Genomic DNA, 6,016 nt, shown 5'->3' with positions numbered 1-6,016 from the left:
CAATCCATTACAACTTAATCAAAACTCTAAAAAAGAGTCTCACCTCATTTCCAAGTACAGCCATACTTATGATTAACAACCCTACAATGAACACCACAACCTTAAAGCATGTAGTCATAACTTATGAAGCACGTGCCATAAACTAGGATGGTCGAAAGTGTTTTTCTAACTCCAAATGGCGACAAAGTTAGGAACTTCCCCTGTGAGAGTATTGAATGAGAGATCAAGTGTAGCATTTGAAAGTATTGAATGAGAGATCAAGAAACTTTCTTGGTGCAATACCAGGGCCAGGGTGCGTCATGGGTTCGCAACGACTTTAGGATAGGTCTTGGACATAGCTTCGGTTGAGCCCGACTACTTGATCCGGTTTGGGGTAGCGAGGTTTCCTAAGACAAAGTTCTAGCGTTTCACGCTATGCATATTGGCATATTGTCTGAACTCCTTATATAGGTGGAAAACTAGATTTCCACTATAAACTTAAAGGGAACACTGGAAATTCTTCTTCAGAGACTGAGTATAGAAACTAGTCTTGGTCATATCCGTGACACCGTAGCTCAAATGACTGAAAAATTCATTGCTTTGAGTTCAATGACTTCTAGATCGCCTAAAGTATTCAAATTGCACCAGCTGACTCTTGAAGGCTTTTTTTTTTTTTCTGGCATAATCCTTCTTCGGAGATGATTCTCATCAATCTTTTCTTTGTGATATTTGTAGTCGGTGGCCGGGGAGCTTTAACTCACGTTAAACTATGTTAGCCAGAGTCTATACTTAGTAAGAACAAGGCTCATAATATTTCATGTAAACTTACGAGTTCTTGTCGACAAAAAGGAAATAAGTAGCAAAGAGAAGATATACTATGTCAAACTGTACTTTAGAAAATTCATTTTCTTGTAAACTTGTCAGTTGGATAGTAAAGTGAAAGAGGTCATTTGCTAGTGTAGCAAGTATCATTATAAAATAAAGGCGATGTAAAAATTTTATTTTTCTCTTTGTTTGGCAATCACTAGTTTAGTTATATAAAAAACATCATGTAACTAAGTTGGCATCGAAGAAGGTCAGTTGAAGGTGATAGTTCAAGTGAAATTTGAAAACTGAAGACATTATTTTGAGCAAAAAAATAAAAAATAAAATAAAAATTGTTGTTAGTTATCTCCTATGATCGATTTGCTTGTTAGAATCATATCATTTCATTTCGCATATCTGGTAAAGTGTTTTGGATGTGTTAGGAGTGTCAATTTGAACTATCCATTTGCGCGATGGTATGGAACTTCATTTGAACTATCCGACCGGTAACCGTGCTTTGTTGTTCTGTATGTGTTGTGTAAAGTGAGATATTAGTGTCGAATCATATTGGTGCAAAGTGTTTAAATGTAAACCACAAAATGTAGGATTCCCAAATTGACATTATGGATTAAGTAAATCATAAGATATTTGAATTGTATAAAGACATACCTGAAATTGGTATTTTTTACCTTTTCACGCACGACTTCGACAAAAGTATATCGGTTTGACATGAAAACTTATAGTATAACTAAATACCGATTAGTAATTTGTACCGAAAGTTCAAATGTGATTTTTTATAACCCTTTAGAGTAATGTTTATGTTCTTGAAGTCTTGACTAATGAGTAATGACCTTGATCACATGCGCTTTTACGAAGTACTTGCATAAGGTCCGGATACAGGGGAACAAAACCGAAGCGAAAGCATTATAGGTGAGAAGCTCTTTCTTTGGTTATCAAACTTATTCAATGTATGTTATCAAGGTGATTTTTTTTTGGGTGGTTTCCTACGCTGCTTGACGAGGGACGAGTCAAGTTCATTTTGTTGTAGAGAGTCCGGTTATTTTGTTGTAATACTTGATGTACATAAATGACGGTTCATACGTAAAACGATTTGTATATATATACATTTTCACTGTTGTGTAAAAATTAGGTTATATGTACATATGGTTGTTCGATCTCACATGTCAGTAAAGAATCAATTGTTCGATCAATGTATTCATAATATTTACTCTTTGACATCTGTTAATAGTTTCTTGTAACTTGTAGTGGTTGTCCTTTCTTAATACTGTTAATATTGTTAACAAGTTACAAGACATATAACCATGGTGTTTTGAAAGAACAAAAACTTTTCTTTTGGAAGTCTATCTTTTCCTTCTACTTGCGTCCACCTATTATGCGGCTAGAAATTGTATTGTGGGTTGAATATTTTATAGGGTGTTATGTACATATGGTTGTTGGAAGGATGTCATTATTGATTTCCAGGTTATGACAGGTTTAAGTATACGAAATGTTGACTAAACAAAGGAAACTCTGCCCAAAATTCGATAGAATTTGGATAGTGTAACGCCTCATTCTATTTCTTCATATATACTTGGAGTTATCATAGCAAGCTTATAAGTATATTAGTTTTACGACTGGGATGATCTCTTTTTTCTAGTGGTTTTCTTTGTACATTGTTTATTTAAATATGGTTTACTAATACTTGTTTTATTTTTCTTTGTAGCGATGGGTCCTCGATCAAAGAATGTGAAAAATGTAGCGAAAACTACATTCAAGGGTGTTAAGAAATTGTTTGGTGGCGGTTCCTCTAGTGGTGACGCGGTTGGAAGAAAAAGATAAAGCGGCGGATGGCTTAATCCAAGATCGCGGTAGCGTAGGGACCATTTAGAAAAAGAGGTTCCTGAGGTTGATTCGTCTAGTGAAGATAGTGTAGATAGTATAGATAGTGATACTAATGTAGGTTTAGATGTAAATATGGACAAAGGGAAAGTATAGTAGTAAGAGGAGAGTGAGGAGAGTGAGGGAGGAGGGTGAGGAGAGGGATGAGGAGGAGGATGAGCGTAATGATGATGTGGAAGAATATGTGGTAGAAGACGCACCACCAAAGGGAAGAAGCACCTCCGGTATTGATTTCGTAAGAAAATCCAATGATGATTTGGAGTTTCAAAGAGGTGTGTATGGGGGAGGCCGTGATGAGTCGAGTTGTTGTATGACTACGGTGCATGTCGCCGCGATGTTTGGGGAGAGAAGGGTAATATTTTGTTTTTCTTGTGTACTTTGATTTTCTTTTACAAAATATTTTGGTTCTATTCATATATATCTAATGTGTGCTCGGTTGTTTCAGGAGGATCGCAGAGCGTTGAAGTGTGTTTCACACTTAGCGGGTTATCCCAATGGGATTTCAAAATGAATGTGAAAGGTCTCCGATTTTTGCCGCAAATTGAAGGATCGAAGTTGTTTGATCTCATAGAAGGTTATTACGAGCATATGGATCCACTATTGATCTCTGCGTTTGTGGAGAGATGGCATCCGGAGACCAACACCTTCCATATGCCAGTTGGGGAGATGATCGCGGACTTTGGGCGATGTTGTCCAAATCTGTGGAGTCACGCTTAGGGAAAAGCGGCAAGGGGACAATTGAGTCAACTTATAACAATCGATAAATCTCCTACATCTTGGTCCGGGGCTCCCTATTTATTTGATTTGATTAGCGTAGATGGAATCTAGTAGGTTCACTTCAAAAAGTAAGGCTAGAATTCATCCCGAAGCATTTTGCGAACAAGGTTCATGATAGCCCTATATGTGACGCTGGGAAGGAAGGTGGAGGAAGGCCTCGAAGTTTCCGGGATGTTCAACTGATCGCTAAAAGCTTTTATCCCGTTTTTCTTTGGATGTGCCGCTTTTTACTAACAAGTCCGGGACCGGAGTGCCTATATGTTATCCGGAGGTTTGTTAAACTTCAAACAGATAGAAGAGTATGCATGGGGTGCGCAATTTTTGGCGTTTTTGTATAGAGGTCTCGAGGTTGCCACACGTATGCGAAGGTGAAAGGGGTTACGTGCTATATGACTCTTATATAGGTAAAACTTGAGTATTTTAGAGTTTATTTTTTAATGTTAATTTTATTACTCTATCAATATGTTAACTATTTGTGTATATCTAGGCGGATCTATGAGTATTTTCCCAGATTCATGACAAATTCCAAACTTCAACTTTACCTCGTCTCACCCGCGCTCATAGATACATCCCGTCGCTCCACACTATTACGATACAACGATGATTTGCAGCTTTATCGGCGATAATTGATGATTTGAATGAGTTCAATGTAAGTATTAAATTCAATGTATGTAAGTATTTAAGTTTGTTTATATATTTTTTAGTAATTGATCATTGGAGTTGTTAATGACACATTTGATTTTGTTTCAGTTGTTTGGCATCCCTACAAAATGTCGAGATACAAACCCGATTGATGACATTGCATTTTTTGAGGATTGCTATGTTTTTCAATATTGTCGAGCTTTTACCGCCGCAAGGGTGGTCGCGTCGGTTGGGTCACGTGCAACTTGTACCTAAAAGATCCTCCAATACCAAATCGAGAACAAGAACCGCGGGATGCGGATATGAGGTGAGTTTGGACCAATATTGGGTCACTTTTATCGAGTCGCGGCGAATCACGTGATCCAACCCCGCAACCGAGAACCTATCTCGTCTTATCCATGGGATTGTCATCAAAACTACATGACTTGGTATGCGAGGAATTCTCATGTAGTTTTGGTGAACCCTGAGCTTCTTCCTATTCATCCCTCCCTGGAGACACTGCCTAACTGTTCACCGATTGTAAGTATTGTGATTTTTAATTGAGTTTCTCTAACTGTGATTTTTTGAATTCGATTGGTAACTTATCTTGATTTTTCTTTTTTCGACAGAATGACGTCATCGATGAAACCAGTCGTTTGCTAGAGAGGGGTCTGCAATTGGCTGGGAATGATATACCAGAGGAAGCAAGGTCCTCCTTCGAACAGGCGTACAACTTGACTAGGTGCAAGTACATTGGTGGGCGCTATAGTTCATGATTTGTTTCAGTTTAGGATTTAATTTGTAACTTTGTAATTTGTTTGATGGATGGATTATTTGAAACTTTGTGTCAGTTTTAGTTTGATGGATGTAATTTGTTTCAGTTTAGGGTTTATAATTTTGTTAACTTCGAATGAATGGATGGATATGATATTTGAATGAATGTTGGATGTTTGAATGGATGAATGATGTTTAATGTTTGAATGAAATTTGATGAATGGGTGTTTGATATTTGATGTTTGAATGAAATTAAGTGGAATTTGATGAATATGAAAGTGTTGTAAAAACAAAATGAATTTTGAAAATTTTTTTTTCTAAACAACCCAGCCGCATCATTTGGCATAAAGGCCAAACGACCTCATCAGATACTCTAGATCAAGTTGTAAGTGTCGTAACCAATTCTAGTTCTCAAAACGTGGAATGGAAGAATGTGCGCTCTAGGCTAAGGACATTAAAAGATGCCTACACAGTTGCTAGCCCAGAGTGGCTTCTCCTTTAACCATCAAACTAAGTACATTTAGGCTGATGCCGATGTATGGGAGAGGTATATTCAGGTAAATGATCTTGATTTAGCCATTTTGTATATATTTCGCTTTAATATATTTGTCATTAAAGGGAAGCTAGCTTCCTAGAGGACTTACAGTGAGTGATAAAAAAACCACGCATAGATGTGAACGACGAGAAGATAGCTGAGACATTCGAACATCTTGCAGAAGCTGCTAAGGCAATGGCGGACAATTTGAAGCGACCTCCTAGCATGATGCAAAAAGTTCATGATGCTTTGAAAGGTCTCGAGTTGTCTAAAGAAAATTTTAAGCGTGGAATGACATTCCTTGGAAATAACCCAAACATGGGTGAAATCTTTTTGAGTTTTGATGATGAAGATCTTAGGGGGGAGTGGCTTTTGGACAACCTTCCAAAGGCTTAAGGCATTTCTTTTGGATTTTGCTATTATGGTACATGTGATCGCGCGACTTGTCCGGTTTTAAGGCATTTCTTTTGGATTTTTTGTAAAACACCGGATCTTGTACTACGGTTGATTTATAAAAGTCCGACATGCCCTCAGATAAATTGTATATTATACAATTGCTTAATGATCACCAGTTGCTTTTGTTATGCGATTCCATTTTATGTGTTTGCGATTCCATTTTATTTCAAA

The 6,016-nt window shown here is 37.3% G+C and overlaps 1 long non-coding RNA gene across 1 annotated transcript; it reads left to right on the top strand.

The window, feature by feature from the left end:
* The first annotated feature begins 4,451 nt into the window (after nt 1-4,451).
* LOC147521763 (uncharacterized) lies at nt 4,452-5,039 on the top strand. The gene is made up of 2 exons (XR_015194508.1): nt 4,452-4,620; nt 4,710-5,039. It is a non-coding gene; the product is annotated as an uncharacterized LOC147521763 (long non-coding RNA).
* Nucleotides 5,040-6,016: the final 977 nt, after the last annotated feature.

The sequence above is a fragment of the Coptis chinensis genome, chromosome 1 (genome assembly GCF_015680905.1).
Source record: "Coptis chinensis isolate HL-2020 chromosome 1, ASM1568090v1, whole genome shotgun sequence".
Lineage (NCBI taxonomy): Eukaryota > Viridiplantae > Streptophyta > Magnoliopsida > Ranunculales > Ranunculaceae > Coptis > Coptis chinensis.
Note: the sequence above shows the minus strand (reverse complement) of the source record. Positions and strands in the feature narration are given on the sequence as shown.